This window comes from Elgaria multicarinata, chromosome 3, assembly GCF_023053635.1.
Source record: "Elgaria multicarinata webbii isolate HBS135686 ecotype San Diego chromosome 3, rElgMul1.1.pri, whole genome shotgun sequence".
Classification (NCBI taxonomy): domain Eukaryota; kingdom Metazoa; phylum Chordata; class Lepidosauria; order Squamata; family Anguidae; genus Elgaria; species Elgaria multicarinata.
The window spans coordinates 9,314,468-9,332,433 of record NC_086173.1 but is presented as its reverse complement, the minus strand read 5'-3'; the positions used below and the strand labels follow the sequence as shown (position 1 = coordinate 9,332,433).

The window sequence follows — 17,966 nt, the reverse complement described above, 5'->3', positions numbered from 1 at the left end:
CACGTGACACGATAACCAATGGTTGTTCAAATAATCAACTCTGCACAGCATTGCAGACTTCCTGACTGTTAGAGCAGTACAACAATGGAACCAATGACCTAGGGAATTGGTGGGTTCTCCCACACTAGAGGCATTCAAGAGGCAGCTAGACAACCATCTGTCAAGTGTGCTTTAAGGTGGATTCCTGCATTGACCAGGGGGTTGGACTTGATGGTCTTATAGGCCCTTTCCAATTCTACTATTCTATGATTTTGGCTGAATAAACCGTGGTGTGAAAAAGTCCTGACAGATGACACAATAACCAACCGTTGACTAACTCACCATTGGTCTATGTGTCATCCGAACCCAGTCGTACTGTATTTCTATTTAAATTATCATTATTTCTAAATTTGCATCTATACATATAAATTAGCATGTACAAATATTAAAGCCCCCCCTTTTTTTTTTCTTTTTTGGTGATTCACAAGCCCACCCCCACCCCATGATTATAGCATCATCAGATAAAACTGAGGGCAAACTGAGTTCCAGACAGAGGTGATTCATTACCTCAGACAATAGCTGAACTTGAACTCATAATCTATAGGTGAAAGGTCTCACTTCCAAGCCACATATTGGTACTTGTTGCAACATGTCAGTCTATATTCACCTTCCTTTCTCCAGATGTCCTACAGTCAGGGCCTTCCAGATGCTTTGGCTTACAACTCCCATCATTCCTCACCATTGGCTATGCTGGCTAGGGTTGATAGGAGTTGTAGGCCAGAACAACTGCAGGGCCAAAAGTTGCTCCATTCTGCCCTATAGTTTCAGATTCTCTGGAAGCAAAAGCCTGCTCTGTAGTGCCATCATCCCACAGTTCATCATTTGTTTGCTACATACCTTTTGCATGATCCAAGGACAAGTAACATCCCAAGAACTTTAGGCTGTTGGAAGTCATAGAATTATTGAGTCTGTGATGTATCTGAAGATCACTTAAGCCAGTCCCAGCCTATAGCTGTATCCTCCACCAAAGCCCTTAATCCAAGTTATGACGTATCACAACCAGAGATTAGGAGCAAGAAATTGAGCCTGCATCAGTCTTAAAGCGACTTAAGATTCCTCTCCTCCCTTTGTAGTCTTCACTGTGAACTCCTTGGGTCAGGTGCTGATGTTAAGCACACGTAAAGCACTATATACACTGACAGTGTTAAATAATATTATTTAATCATATTAAAATGGTTTAGGATTATTTTTTCATACACATTCTTTTCTAAAAGGCTAGATGGCGTGAGCAAATGCGCCAAGCCTAAATCTCCAGGGGATGGCAAGAAATATGAAAGACCAAATTCTCCCCCACAATCAACTAAAGTATTTGTCAGAAGCCCTACCTACTGAGATTAGACGGGTGCTATCAGAGATACATTCTTCTCAGCCAAAATGTGTAGAACTCCTGCCCTAGATGCCCAAATTACTGTCAGGCAAAGCTGTCTTGTTTTTTAGGCTTTTAATGATACTTCATTGCTTTTTATGTGCATAGCTCAGTGGTGGAGCAGAAGGTCCCAGGTAAAGCCCAAGGCACCTCCAGCTAAAAGGAATTTTAGGTAGTAAGTGATGGGAAAGTCTCTTCTCTGCTAGGGTGACCATATGGAAAGGAGGAAAGGGCTCCTGTCTCTTTAAAAGTTGCATTAAAAAAAGGAATTTCAGCAGGTGTCCTTTGTATGCATGCAGCACCTGGTGAAATTCCCCCTTCATCACAACAGTTAAAGGTACAGGAGCTAAACTAGAGTGACCAGATTTAAAAGAGGGCAGGGCACCTGCAGCTTTAACTGAGTGGAAATTTCACCAGGTTCTCCATATATACAAATGACACCTGCTGAAACTCCCTTTTCTATACAACTTTTAAAGATACAGGAGCCCTGTCCTCCTTCTTATACGGTCACCCAATGGCCTTTCCTTCAGCCTCCATGTCCACCCCTCTCCCCAACTAGTATGGCAATGCAGCTGCTAGTCCTGTGTGCGATGGCTCCTTCCACTGTTTCGTTCCTCTCAGGTTTCGCATACATTCTGTTTGGATCAGGTGCCCAAACCTAGGGTGACCATATGAAAAGGAGGACAGGGCTCCTGTATCTTTAATAGTTGTATTGAAAAGGGAAGTTCAGCAGGTGTCATTTGTATATATGGGGAACCTGGGGAAATTTCCTCTTCATCACAGCAGTTAAAGCTGCAGGTGCCCTGCCCTATTTTAAATCTGATCACTCTAGTATAGCTCCTGCAGCTTTAACTGTTGTGATGAAGAGGAAATTTCACCAGGTGTGACATGGATACAAATGACACCTGCTGAAATTCCCTTTTCTATGCAACTGTTAAAGATACAGGAGCCCTGTCCTCCTTTTCATATGGTCACCCTACCAAACCCTTCTTGCAAATGTTACCCACGTTATCCCCAAATGCAGCCTTCTACAGGCTTGGGAGATGTTAACATGTTGTTTGCCCATATATAGCTGCACTCTGCTTCGCCTGGCCAGGGACTGGGAGTCCTGGACTAATGCCCAGCCTCAGGGTTGCGTTCCTTGGGTGTCTCCTAATTTGGGCATCCCCAAGCACCATTCCCTGCCTCTGTGATGGTCTCACAGAGCAAAGCCAGGCTCATGGATAACAACCCTTCAGGTGGGAGATCGACATGAATCACAGGTCCACTGGCAACCTTCTTGACATTTCCAAAAACTGGAGTTGCAAATCAGAGCAAACCCACGCTGCTTATGGTGCTGATGTGCTCGGTATGCTATCATTAGCATGTCAAGGGTGCAGAACCTCAGACCCAGGGGCCAAATCCAACCTTCCTGGGTTCCCCAGATGGCCCTTTGCCCTGAATGCCAATCATCCAGTGGTTTCATGGCTTGTATGTGTGTTTCCTCCATTCTAAAAGCTTGAAATTGCTCTCCCAAAACCTAGTTACTACCAGTAAACTAAAATATGCTGATGTTTTGTGGATTTCTGTCCCTGCACACCCATCCAGCCACCATTGGAATGCCCCCCCCCCCCCATTTATTAGCAATGGAATTTGGGCCTTGGACTGAAAGAGGTTCAACATACTTCACATAAGTAGGCAATACTGGGCTAGGGTGACCATATGAAAAGGAGGACAGGACTCCTGTATCTTTTACAATTGTATAGAAAAGGGAATTTCAGCAGGTGTCATTTGTGTGCATGCAGCACCTGGTGAAATTACCTCTTCATCACAACAGTTAAAGCTGCAGGATTCCTGCCCTCCTTTTAATCTGGTCTCTCTGGTATAGCTCCTGCAGCTTTAAAAGTTGTGGTGAAGAGGGAATTTCACCAGGTGCTGCATGCATACAAATGACACCTGCTGAAATTCCCTTTTCTATGCAACTGCGAAAGATACAGGAGTCCTGTCCTGCTTTTCATATGGTCACCCTATACTGGGCTAGATGGACCAATAACCTTAGAAGGCTGCTTCTGATGGATGCAGGTTGGGAGGCTGCATCTTTTTGTATTTGCCAAACAGCAATGAACAGGAACAGAAATGAACACACAACTTCGAGTTCAGGCATTTTTCTTTAACTTTTTTATATTGGGCTCATGCAGCTGCCATTAGAGGGGTTGCACAAGCTGCGGATTTGAGGATAGTATATCATGGGATGTATGAACTCCTGCTTTGGATGTGACAGAAGAAAAGCACAGAAACAGGAAGCTTGAGATCACTCCTGTGTCCCGCCTTCCCACCCATTCCGAAGTCTGAAGGTGTTGCCTGAATTGGAGAAGTTGATGGCAGTGCTCATTCTTGGTTAGAGTGGGTTTTATCCTTGTTTTATCCTCCCTAGGCCTGGCCTGGAGATTGTTTGGTTGATTTTGAACTAGAGTTAAGGCAGCCTTCCCCAACCTGGTGCCTTCCATTTGTGTTGGACTACACCTCCCATCACCCCTTCAAACAAAGAATTGACCTCTGTAAAGTAGGGTGCATTGCCTCATTTCAGCACTCCTGTTTTGGGACTGCAAGTGGTAGTACAATGAGGATTCCTGGTCCTGTTGATATACACAGGATGGTGTTTACTATTGTCACACACCCCCAATCTCTCTCCCAGGCCCCCAAACTCACATATCTGAGGGTAAAAACAGGCATTATATTTTTTTAAAGCAGTAAAGCACTGTTAGAAGCACCCTTGCTGCCACCAATCCAAATAAACCTCTTCCTGAAACCTCCTCCCTCACCGAGCAGCAAACATTTGCACACTCAATACAGCTGAGTCTCATGTGGAAACATCTTTGCATATCTCTGATTTAGGGATGAATGCAGCCTTTGGCAAGCTGCAGACGGAGCCTCCCAACCCCATCTTTAAAGTAAGTATAATAGCAGACTACCTCAATGACTGTAAAGAGCTTTGCAAATTAGGAATGGTTCTGTCTACCGGAAGCTGCTCCCCAAAATCCCATCCCACTCTTCTAACGTTTTGTCACACTCTGGAATAACCGAGAAAGTAGGAGTCTGGGCTCTGCAAAGAGAAGTGGATGTGGATTCTTAATGGTGGGAAGAGATCTCCATGCACTCCTATGGGAATGGAAAGTGCTACATTTGGGGACATTGTTGTGATGAGGGAGGGTGGTCTCAAGCGTTTGTATCATCAGGTAGGTGTCAAGGAGCATGTCTCACCACAGGAGGGGGGGCACTGCTGCCCACCAGAAACCCCTGGCTCTGCTGTTGCTCCTCCTTGCCACGACCATCTGCTCTATACCTGTTGCCCAGAGGGAGAATGCAAGCAGAAGCAGCCGGGGCCTTCGCTGCTCACTCTCCTGCCCTTTTCCCCTGGGAATTGGAGTTGCAGGGAAAGGAGAGTGAGTGGGTTGTGGCACCGAGGAGGGAAGCCTACTGATGTCATGTTGCTCAAGGCCTCCCCAAACCTGCCATTGGCGATACCTGGAGTGCCCCTTTTCTTGGTATGAAGGTGGGGTACACATCAAATAAATCAATACTGGATTACTTGGCCCTGTTCAGGAAACCATCCAAGGAAGCAATTTGTCTCTGTGCACACACCGAGTCCTTGTAAACACAAGCCTTCCCTCTGCAAACACACACTGCCTTAAAATGGGCATTTTTTGCTAGTTGACTGTAAATAGTACTAACCAGTAATAGAATCAGAATCTGCTAGAATATTGTCAAGTTGATCTATGCCTCCCCTCTGGCTCACTCTCTTGTTCAATGGCTCCCAGCCACAGTCCAAACAGTCTTAGATAACCCACGGAGTTAAAGAATATTTAAAAAAAAACACCCAGCAGCCTGAGCATTTCTCCCCCTTGGCCAAGCATGGATTCCAGTTCCTTAAGCTTACTCCATCCATCTCTGTGTCAGCTACTGCTGAGGCTTGGATTGATTTATACGCTACTTTTCCTCCACACTTCTCACATTTGCAGAATCCTAGGCAGAGTTAGGAATAAAACCCAGGAGTTCTGCAAACTTGTATCCTCTGGCCTTTCACCTCATTTCCTGCATGAACTGAGGATAGGACCCTGCGCAGGGCTGCATTTTTTTTAAAAAAAAATACACACATAAAAATTTATAACCAGGAAACCAGCATCCTATGATTGTGTGTGCACGTGCAGAGGACGGAAAAATTTATAAACATTTGCTTAGAATTGCTTAATTAATTGTGCCAGTGTGACTCAGTTTTTTAAAGAACGGAAACTTTTGGGCAAGAAATATGGTGAAGATGGGAACTGGGAGGCATAGGAGTTATTCCCCCCCTTTTTTCCTTGCTGTAACTAAGAGAGCCAGCAATTTGATACAAAAAGAAAGAAAAGCTCAATGTCATAAGACAGTTGATTTCATCCAGGATTCTAGATTCTGTCATTCTAGCATGGCAAACCTGTAGGCATTGGAATTCGCATCACCCAGATTTGCTTCGGATTCGTGATTCGTCCCCCACATGACACAATAATCAACACATGGACGGTTGCCTTTCTCTCTCCCCCTCCCCCGGGTTGGATACCGAGTCGTCTGAACCGGGCCACTGAGTAGCTCTGGGCAGCAACTCTCTTACACCCTAATCCTACCTCACAGGGTTCTTGTGACAATAAAATGGAGAGGAACTCATATATGCCATCCTGAATTTCTTGGAGGAAAGGTGTGATAAAAATGCAACACACACAAATGTGGTTATATAACATTCAGAAGTAGCTGTGTTGCTCCATTGCAAAATACCTCTAAGCCATAGTAAGGTAATGCCCTTTAGGGCCAATGAAAATACGACAAAATAGCAAGCTTTTGAGTCCACAAGAACTCTTTTTCTGTTAAAAACTGGACTCAAAAGTATACTCCTTTTTCTGTGCCATATTTAATTGTTGTGTACTGCCCAGAGAGCTTCAGCTATTGGGTAGTATAGAAATGTAATAAATAAATAAGTAAAATTTAAAAAATATTAATTGGTCTTACCAAAGGTATTGCTGTACATGGATTTAAGCATTGTCACCTGCTGTTAAAGGTACAGGAACCAATAATAAAAAAAGTCAGGTACCTAAATCTACCCAATAGTTCCCATGTACTAAACAGGCCATTGTGTCTGCATACTAATATTTCTCAGTGTCTAGGGTTGCCAATTGCTATACCATCCCGTGTAGCTGTCCCTTCAGGGGTGGGCAAATTGTAGCCAGCCAGATTTGTTGACCTACAACTCCCATTAGCCCTAGCCAGCATGCTCGATGGTGAAAGATGATGGGAGTTGTAGGCCAAAACATCTGGAGGGCCACAAGTTGCCCAGCCCTGCTTAGCAGGTGGTAATATTCATCTCCATGCCAACAAACAAACAAACAAACGAAACCCAAAAACCATCACCTGTGGACGTCCACACAGCAAGCCTCTATTGAAGAAGTAGATGCAGGATCTGAGATGGTTCTTGACAGCTGCCATTTCCCTATCTTTTGACACTCCCTCTTCCCTCTCTTGCCTGTCATTGTAGAAAAGCTCAAAGCGGTCCATTTTTGGCCCATGGTGAGTGAACGGCTGCAGCTTAGCTGCTTTTCTTGTTTCTCCCCTTGCTCCCCCCAGGACTTGGCCAAGCTCTTCCCTTGGCTCCTTCTCATAGGCAGATTAATGCCTCCACTAAGTTATGACACGTAGCCCAGGCGCCTTTGTTTGGTCACGGGCCCTGAGTTCAGCCAGCATGTCTAACTGGAGATGAATAAGGGCCCCAAGGAAGGCTTGGCGCCTGCCCTCAGGCCTTTTTCCTGGTGATTTATGCTTGCCTCGGCCTCCAGAGGGCAATAGGAAATGTCCCTGGGACTCCAGGCTCCTCTTACAATGCATTCATTCCATTTCACAAAATGCATGTCTAGAAACCTTATTACTTGGTGTGTGCCTCTGCATCCCCACCCCATAATTAGGAATGCATGCCCTTAAAATGTGTGTGCATGTTTCTTCTTTTAATTATCATACTTTTCATGTTAACCTTTAAAGGAAAGATGGGTAGAAAGCAGATCAAGGTCTACTGGTCAGGGTGGCCATATGTCTGTGATTTTACAGAGGTCAGTCCTCTATCTGAAGGTATCCTCTATTTCATGGCTGTCAAGTTCAAGTCTGGCTTACAGATAAAGTATCCTAAGAAGGTAGAGCAGGGAGGGGCCTTGACATTGCCTATCAACGCTGGATAACCCCTGGATAATAGGCTGAGAAAGTACACAGGTCACCTGAATCATAAACTGGGATTGCATTTTGTTTAATATTATGATAATGATTTCTACATTTGCCTCTTTATGTGTATATTGAAATTTTAGGCAAATCTGTATCATTTTTGCCCTCTTTTATTTCAATGGTTTAAATAGGACTAACATTGAATACTACCCACTGTAAGCTAAGTTCTGTCTGATTCTCGAAATACATTCCTGGGCTCAAAATTCTTTAATTCAGTGCCTACTCAGGAGTAAGAATATAGAGTTAAATGGGACCTCTCTCCCTCCCCCTTCATGGTTGAGTGGAGAACCTCCCAGCCCTCCTCTTTTGTTAAGGAGACCGCCCTTAGACACACATGCCCCCAACAAAGAACAGGATGGTTGGATAGAACGCAATGCAGCAATACATGGGAGGGAGAAGCGCATTTATTTCACAGGGAGGAAAAATAATCCAGACTTTCCCCGCTCCAAAAAGAAACCAAACATGGAGGGGAAGAGGTGAAATGAGTGCAGAATGTGGATGACGTCATGTCAGTACCAGGCTGCAAAACCACATACCAGGCATGGCGAGTGTGCGATAAATCGCTGGTGTAATGGAGCCTTAAATCTCCCCTAACCCCCACGTTCAGATTAGGAAATTAGGGCCGTTTAAAAGTAACACCATCACTGGGTGTAAAATTGGTATCCACCAAGTATCAGGCTTTTTCTGCAGAGCCCCACCCCAATTTATAGAATTCCCTGCCAAAGCTCCACCAACAGTAGGGTGACCATATGAAAAGGAGGACAGGGCTCCTGTATCTTTACAAGTTGCATAGAAAAGGGAATTTCTGCAGGTGTCATTTGTATATATGGAGAACCTGGTGAAATTCCCTCTTCATCACAACAGTTAAAGGTGCAGGAGCTATACTAGAGTGACCAGATTTAAAAGACGGCAGGGAACCTGCAGCTTTAACTGTTGTGATGAAGAGGAAATTTCACCAGGTTCTCCATATATACAAATGACACCTGCTTAAATTTACTTTTCAACACAACTGTTAAAGATACAAGAGCCCTGTCCTCCTTTTCATATGGTCACCCTAACCAACAGATCCATTGCATTTTGAGAGACAGCAGTGAAAGGATCTGTGTGCACTCAGGTTTCTGTAAGCTATTTGGATAAATGTTGATGTTCTCTCATGAAAGGACTATAATATTCTGTGAAATACACTGACTATTTAAGATTTTAGATGCCTTTGACAAGGGCGAAATACTTAAAGCACAATCCTGTGCATATTTATGCAGAAGTCCCAACATGTTCAATAGGATTTACTCTCAGGTAAGTCTGAAAGCCTTATGGACACTTAGGAATAAGTCTTACTGATCTTAATGGGGCTTACTTCTGAATAGACATGTATAATATTGCACTATTGGTTACAAAGTATAGTCAGAATTATCTAGTTCATATTAGAAAACAAAGTTCTTTCCCTGAGTTGGGCAGAGTTGTTGCACACAGCCTGTATTCATGGAAATAATGAATCAGCAGATGATCTGACACACCCAGCTACCCAACTCTGTTTCCTTATTAAAGGGACGAAAGTCCATGAATTTACAGTATTGTCATGATGGAGGAAAGAGACAGACCCAATTAGCAGTAACCTATTGAAAGGTGTGTAGTACACAATGGACTAATTAATGTGCAGATTAAACAGGGGAGCAGGAAGCAAAGTTACCTGGTGTTTCTGTGTTTACAGCAGTTTTGTATGCCTCTCCCAAAGCTTAGGTTAAGTGTTGATGAGCAACTTCCAGGCTTCTCCCTGCTATTGCTTCTTATGATTCTTGGGCTTTTAAAAGCGGACTTGGATTGGGCAGCCCATCAAAAAGAGGATACTTTAAAATAGAGGACTTTCCTCTGTAAAGTTGGCCACATGGCCAACCTAAGCAGTGGATCCCAATCAGCTGTCTACCTAGCCCTGCTTTAAAAGTTACCATGGTAGGAATGGTAAACAAATGGAGAAACATACGCACATTTAGAAGGCATGCATTCCTAATTATGGGGAAGGAGGCCCAGTTACCCATAGCTGCTTCTGCAGCCCCCACTGTCTTCCTCTTCCATGGCCAAAAATGCCGTACAAAGAGAAACTGCATTGCCTGCCCCACCCTCCTTCAGTTTTAGGGTGTCAGCGACAAAAATCATGTTGATTTTGCAAGGAAGCAAGAAGCACGATTCTGCTTGGAAACAGCAGAATCCTTGTTTCCTTACATGCCTTGTTTCCTTACATAATCATCCCGATTTAACTGCTGCCCTGCCACTACAGTAGCAAATTTCGCAGCGGGGTGGGCTGAGGCCCCTGGTGGGTTCCAGGGAGGCCACTGACCCCCAGAAGTTGCCCTTGCCTTCTGCAGTTATCAGTGGGGCAATCCACTTATTTGCAACAACCATCTCCTAGATTTTTCCCAAAGGAAAGAGGGCAGGAGACTAAAGAAGCATCCTTAAGCATGTACATGCTTATGTTTTCCTTTGAGGTTGTTCCCCCTTTAGCATCACATAAACCAGGAGGTGGGCAGACTTCAGGACCTCCTGTGTGTGTGTGTGTTTTACTAGAACCATGAGATCTACTAACTGGTACAATAGGAATGTACACTTAAAGACTTTTAAGCACAAGAATTTGTTTTGAGTTCCAGAACTGAACAGAGTTTGCAATCACAGAAATCCATTCCTAGCTTTATATCCAATGTTAGTCCTACTTAGAGTAGACCCATTGAAATGAATGTGACTAAAGTTAGGCCTAACTCCTTCTACTCTGTGAAGGACTAACATTGGATACAACCTCTAGTTACTCCAAGTTTCCTTCATTTCAGCACTTTAATTGAGGGTGTGTGTGAGTCTTTTTGTTGCCACTATTATTAAACAATCAGAACTCAGAAATCCTACTGATCTGCTGCAAATTAGCCTGAGATGTAGCAATCTGCTCAAGATCTACCAGCAGATCTAGATCTATCTTCAGATTTTATCCTGTTGTGCTTTTATATCGTATTTTATATCATGTTTGTTTTATACTTTGAATGGTTTTAATTTTTGTGAACCGCCCAGAGAGCTTCGGCTATTGGGTGGTATAAAAATGCAATAAATAAATAAATAAATAATTCTGCCCATTCCACACATAAACCACCTATCGCATTTCTCTTTTATATTGATTTCTTGAATATGGAAGGGTCACTTTGCCAATGTTTTTGACATCCTGGAAATCAGATCGGGAGGGAAGATTTCTCTCTTTAAAAAAAATTAAGTGGGGGGGGAGAAAGTGCAGGATTTGATATTTTATTTATTTATTTGTTCGATCTGTTTCTCCCTGGATGTCCATATGGACGCCAACTGAACAGAGAAACCTCACATGCCCTTCACATGGAGAGGAAGCTTGTTAATCAGTCCCTTGCTGGGAAACATTTGGCCCTAGTTTCCGGTGTGAATTGGTGACATTTGTAATGGGCAGGGCTTTGATGTTGCGCAGATGTAAGGAGGGTCAGGAGGAAGGCCTGCTTCCTCACCATGTTGGGCACCATTCCCTGGTCTGGAAACTTCTCCAGCTCCCCAGGCTGCTGCTGTCCCATCTTGTGCCTCTCTGGCAAGAGGCCACTGAGTTTTTACAAACAAGCAGGCTTAATCTTTTGCAATTGTATAAAGTTAGTTGGTGTGGAATTTGGGTTCTCATGGTTGGAAAATATAGTATTGATGTGCAAGGTTAAAATGGGCAGTTGTTTTAATTGGACACTCCTCCAACATGTGCATTACCAACATATAGCATAACCACTATTAGAGCTGATTGCTACGTGCCAAGTTCAGTAAAAATAGAGAAAAGACGCAATTTCTGCCAGATGGACCTTAGTGACTAAATCAAGCATGTTTAACCAGCAGCCACAGGCTGGAAGAAGCATATGGATATGATACAATTTTTATTTGCCATACCAACTTCTATTCAAGCTACAGTAAAACAAAAATAACAACAAACCCCACCCCCACAAAGAATAAAAAAAACAAAGCTCAAACTTTCAGTCATAAGGAAAGAGGAGTTCTTTAATTCACTTCAAAGGAAGTGAGGCAGGTGGCTACCAGGAGGAGGGCCTTCTCTGCTGTGGCACCCCGGCTGTGGAATGAGCTCCCTAAGGAGGTTCGCTTGGCACCTACATTATATGCTTTTAGACGCCAGGTGAAGACCTTTTTATTCTCCCAACATTTTAACAATCTATAAATTTTAAATAACATGGTTTTAAATTTGTAATTTTGCATTGCTGCTGTTTTTAATCTGGTTGAGCTTTTATATTGTATTTTATATTACGGTTTTATACTGTTGTTTTATACTTTGAATGGCTTTAATTTTTGTGAACCGCCCAGAGAGCTCCGGCTATTGGGCGGTATAGAAATGTAATAAATAAATAAATAAATAAATAAATTGCTAGACGTGAATATAAACTATAGTTTACTTTAATGCTACATCTTTTCTTGGATGTGTGCGTAATTTATTATTTATTTATTACATATTTATACTGCCCAACAGCCTAAGCTCTCTGGGCAGTTTACAACTACAACCATAAAATCCAGTTTAAAACTTTAAAATCTCATAAAACCAGAATAAATTACAGTCCAGGGAAGGCCTGTTTAAAAAGATATGTTTTTAGGAGGCGTTTAAAAGTTATTACATTTTCTGCCTCCCGAACCACACGAGGGAGGGTTTTCCAGAGGATGGGTACCACTGCAGTGAAAGCCTGCCATCGAGGTTCTTTATGGCGACATTCCCTTCATGTCGGGATGATGAGCAGGGCCTCCTCTGAAGATCGTAAATGTCGCCTGGGTATATATAAGCAAAGGCGGTCTGCTAGGTATCCTGGTCCCAAGTTGTTTAGGGCTTTGTAAGACAATAGCATAACCTTTTACATGGCTCGGTAGCTAACAGGCACCCAGTGCAGTTCTTTTAACACTGGTTTTATGTGGGCAGAGCTAGGTGTCCCAGTGAGCACCCTAGCTTCTGCGTTCTGCACTAGCTGCAGCTTCCGAACCACATACATGGGTAGCCCCACATAGAGCACATTACAGTAGTTCCGCAAGGCTCGGTGCTTGGCCCGTTGTTGTTTTCCTTATACATGTTGCCCTTGGGCAAGCTTATTCAATCTCATGGCCTCCAATATCATCTGTACGCCGATGATACACAACTATATCTGTCATCTCCGGAACTTTCTCCTGATGTTCACGATCGTATCTCGGCATGTCTTTCAGATATCTCAGCTTGGCTGCTTCATCGTCGTTTGAAACTCAATATGGCAAAGACTGAATTGCTAGTTTTTCCTCCTAAACCTTCTCCTCATCTCTCATTCTCTCTTACTGTCAATGATGTTATGCTTACTCCGGTCAAGGAAGCTCGTAGCCTTGGCTTTATATTTGACTCCTCGCTCTCCTTTATTCCTCATATTGAGGCAGTAGCTAAATCTTGTCGATTTTTCCTGTATAATATTGCCAGGATTCGATCATTTTTGTCTGTCTCTTCTGCCAAGACGCTTGTTCATGCGCTGGTTATTTCACGGTTGGACTACAGCAACCTTCTTCTCTCTGGCCTTCCTTCTTCTCACATCAGTCCGTTGGTTTCTGTTCACCACTCTGCCGCAAAGATCATCTTCTTGGCTCGCCGCTCTGACCATGTTACTCCGCTTCTGAAATCTCTTCATTGGCTTCCAATTCACTTCAGAATCCAATATAAACTTCTCCTGTTAACCTTCAAAGCTTTTCACGGTCTAGCTCCTTCCTATCTCTCCTCTCTCATCTCACACTATTGCCCCGCTCGTGCTCTTCGCTCCTCTGATGCCATGTTTCTCGCCTGCCCAAGGGCCTCTACTTCCCTTGCTCGGCTTCGTCCATTTTCTTCTGCTGCCCCTTACGCCTGGAACGCTCTTCCAGAACATTTGAGAACTACAACTTCAATCGCAGCTTTTAAAGCTCAACTAAAAACTTTTCTTTTTCCTAAAGCTTTTAAAACTTGATGTTGTGCAGACTTTATACTGTTAGTTTTACCCTACCCTGTGCCTGCTTACCCTACCCTGTGCCTGTTGGCATTCTCTTCCCCTCCTTATTGTTTTACTATGATTTTATTAGATTGTAAGCCTATGCGGCAGAGTCTTGCTATTTACTGTTTTACTCTGTACAGCACCATGTACATTGATGGTGCTATATAAATAAATAAATAAATAATAATAATAATAATAATCTAATCTTGAGGTTACCAGTGCAGGAATGACTATGGCTAGGCTATCCTTATCCAGGAATGGGCGTAGCTGGCATACCAACCGAAGTTGATAATGAGCACTCCGGGCCACCGAGGCCACCTGGGTCTCTAGTGACAAAGATGGGTCTAGGAGCACCCCAAACTATGGACCTACTCCTTTAGAGGGAGTGCAACCCTAAACAGAACGGGCAAATACCCCAATTCCCAGGGTCTTGCTATTTACTGTTTTACTCTGTACAGCACCATGTACATTGATGGTGCTATATAAATAAATAATAATAATAATAAGGTCTCTGTCTTATCAGGATTCAGCCTCAGTTTATTGGCCCTTGTCCAAGACATAACTGTATCCAGGCACCAGTTCAGAATGTGTCTCCCGATTCAGATGTTACAGAGAAATAAAACTGGGTGTCATCAGCGTACTGGTGTCATTTTGCCCCAAATCTCCTGATAACTGCTCCCAATGGCTTCATATAGATGTTGAATAGCATTGGGGACAGGATGGTGCCCTGAGGCACCCTGCAGCTGAAGTAGTCATCCAATGCTATTCTCTGGAGCTGACCCTGCAAGTAGGAGTTGAACCACTGTAGGACAGTGCCTCCAACACCCAACTCATAAAGGTGGTCCAGGAGAATACTGTGGTCAATGGTATCAAAAGCCGTTGAGAGATCGAGAAGAAGTAACAGGGTTGCACTCCCTCATCTCTCTCTTGAAGGTCATCCATCAGGGCAACCAAGGCTGATTCTGTCCCAAAGCCAGGCCTGAGTCCAGACTGGAGTGGATCCAGATAATCACTTTCATCCAAGAGCGCCTGCAATTGAGATGCTACCACTCTCTTGAGCACCTTGCTCAAAAATGGGGTATTTGCGACCGGACAGTAGTTGGCATAAATTTCTGAGGCAAGAGAGGGTTTTTTCAGGAGTGGTCGCATCACTGCCTCCTTGAAAGCAGCAGAGACCACCCCATCACACAATGATGCATTCACCACTCCCCTGACCCAGTCAGTCAACCCCCTGCAGGTAGTCTGAACAAGCCAAGATGGGCAAGGGTCAAGAGAGCATGTGGCGGGTCGAACAGATGCAAGCGTCTTGTCCACATCCTCAGGCTCCCAAAACTGAAACTGATCCCACAAAACAGGATAAGACAATGCACTGGACATCTCACCAGACTCTGAATCAATAGCAGCGTTCAAGTCAGCATGAAGCTGAGCGATTTTATCCTCGAAGTGTCTTGCAAATTCATCATAGTGCCCCAGCCAATAGCTGTTATGAATCATTATTATACAGCTTGACCATCCGTATGGTGGAGGTGGGGAGTTATGCTGCAGTCATTAATGTTAGATTAATCAACTATACAGTTTTAGACTTGATTAACTGTTGGGAGGAAACATATCCATTCGCTTTGAAGTTATTTTGGGATATGCTTTGTAAAAGCAATAGGAAGCGAAAGAGAAATGACTAAGAATGGCCTTTTCTAAAAAAGAGTGGTTGATTTTGCTTATTTATTTATTATTTATCATATTTATACCCTGCTCCTCAGCCAAAAAAGGCTCTCAGAGCGGCTTACACTTAGCAAAGAAGACAGTCCCTGCCCTCAGGCTTACAGTCTAATAAAGACATGACACACAAGGAACAGGAGTTCAGGAGGGAGGGAGGGGGGGAGGAGAGAGAGAGAGTCCAACAGGAGCAGGCCATGATGTTTCTTCTGCCTGCTCCTGTCCCCTTGCTCTTTCTTCTTCCCCACAGGGCCAAGATAACAGATTGCCCTGTGGGGATGGGGGAAGAGTCCAACAAGAGCCGGCCATGACGTTTCTTCTGCCTGCTCCTGTCCCCTTGCTCTTTCTTCTTCCTCACAGGGCCAAGATGACAGTTTGCCCTGTGGGGTGGGGGAAGAGTCCAACAGGAGTAGGCCATGATGTTTCTCCTGCCTGCTCCTGTCCCCTTGCTCTTTCTTCTTCCTCACAGGGCCAAGATGACAGTTTGCCCTGTGGGGTGGGGGAAGAGTCCAACAGGAGTAGGCCATGATGTTTCTTCTGCCTGCTCCTGTCCCCTTGCTCTTCTTCCTCACAGGGCCAAGATGACAGTTTGCCCTGTGGGGTGGGGGAAGAGTCCAACAGGAGCAGGCCATGATGTTTCTTCTGCCTGCTCCTGTCCCCTTGCTCTTTCTTCTTCCTCACAGGGCCAAGATGACAGTTTGCCCTGTGGGGGTTGGGGAAGAGTCCAACAGGAGTAGGCCATGATGTTTCTTCTGCCTGCTCCTGTCCCCTTGCTCTTTCTTCTTCCTCACAGGGCCAAGATGACAGTTTGCCCTGTGGGGTGGGGGAAGAGTCCAACAGGAGCAGGCCATGATGTTTCTCCTGCCTGCTCCTGTCCCCTTGCTCTTTCTTCTTCCTCACAGGGCCAAGATGACAGTTTGCCCTGTGGGGTGGGGGAAGAGTCCAACAGGAGCAGGCCATGATGTTTCTCCTGCCTGCTCCTGTCCCCTTGCTCTTTCTTCTTCCTCACAGGGCCAAGATGACAGTTTGCCCTGTGGGGTGGGGGAAGAGTCCAACAGGAGTAGGCCATGATGTTTCTTCTGCCTGCTCCTGTCCCCTTGCTCTTTCTTCTTCCTCACAGGGCCAAGATGACAGTTTGCCCTGTGGGGGTGGGGGAAGAGTCCAACAGGAGCAGGCCATGATGTTTCTCCTGCCTGCTCCTGTCCCCTTGCTCTTTCTTCTTCCTCACAGGGCCAAGATGACAGTTTGCCCTGTGGGGTGGGGGAAGAGTCCAACAGGAGCAGGCCATGATGTTTCTCCTGCCTGCTCCTGTCCCCTTGCTCTTTCTTCTTCCTCACAGGGCCAAGATGACAGTTTGCCCTGTGGGGTGGGGGAAGAGTCCAACAGGAGCAGGCCATGATGTTTCTCCTGCCTGCTCCTGTCCCCTTGCTCTTTCTTCTTCCTCACAGGGCCAAGATGACAGTTTGCCCTGTGGGGTGGGGGAAGAGTCCAACAGGAGTAGGCCATGATGTTTCTTCTGCCTGCTCCTGTCCCCTTGCTCTTTCTTCTTCCTCACAGGGCCAAGATGACAGTTTGCCCTGTGGGGGTGGGGGAAGAGTCCAACAGGAGTAGGCCATGATGTTTCTTCTGCCTGCTCCTGTCCCCTTGCTCTTTCTTCTTCCTCACAGGGCCAAGATGACAGTTTGCCCTGTGGGGTGGGGGAAGAGTCCAACAGGAGCAGGCCATGATGTTTCTCCTGCCTGCTCCTGTCCCCTTGCTCTTTCTTCTTCCTCACAGGGCCAAGATGACAGTTTGCCCTGTGGGGTGGGGGAAGAGTCCAACAGGAGCAGGCCATGATGTTTCTCCTGCCTGCTCCTGTCCCCTTGCTCTTTCTTCTTCCTCACAGGGCCAAGATGACAGTTTTCCCTGTGGGGTGGGGGAAGAGTCCAACAGGAGTAGGCCATGATGTTTCTCCTGCCTGCTCCTGTCCCCTTGCTCTTTCTTCTTCCTCACAGGGCCAAGATGACAGTTTGCCCTGTGGGGTGGGGGAAGAGTCCAACAGGAGCAGGCCATGATGTTTCTTCTGCCTGCTCCTGTCCCCTTGTTCTTTCTTCTTCCTCACAGGGCCAAGATGACAGTTTGCCCTGTGGGGGTTGGGGAAGAGTCCAACAGGAGTAGGCCATGATGTTTCTTCTGCCTGCTCCTGTCCCCTTGCTCTTTCTTCTTCCTCACAGGGCCAAGATGACAGTTTGCCCTGTGGGGTGGGGGAAGAGTCCAACAGGAGCAGGCCATGATGTTTCTCCTGCCTGCTCCTGTCCCCTTGCTCTTTCTTCTTCCTCACAGGGCCAAGATGACAGTTTGCCCTGTGGGGTGGGGGAAGAGTCCAACAGGAGCAGGCCATGATGTTTCTCCTGCCTGCTCCTGTCCCCTTGCTCTTTCTTCTTCCTCACAGGGCCAAGATGACAGTTTGCCCTGTGGGGTGGGGGAAGAGTCCAACAGGAGTAGGCCATGATGTTTCTTCTGCCTGCTCCTGTCCCCTTGCTCTTTCTTCTTCCTCACAGGGCCAAGATGACAGTTTGCCCTGTGGGGTG

General features: G+C 45.3%; 1 protein-coding gene across 1 annotated transcript in view; it reads right to left on the bottom strand.

The window, feature by feature from the left end:
• Positions 1 to 1,843: 1,843 nt before the first annotated feature.
• Positions 1,844 to 17,966, bottom strand: part of LOC134394089 (keratin, type II cytoskeletal 8-like) — a 241,505-nt gene continuing 225,382 nt past the window's right edge. Inside the window, exon 10 of the transcript XR_010025162.1 lies at positions 1,844 to 1,872. The gene's annotated coding sequence lies outside the window, so the exon portion shown is untranslated. The remainder of the gene's footprint in view (positions 1,873 to 17,966) is intronic.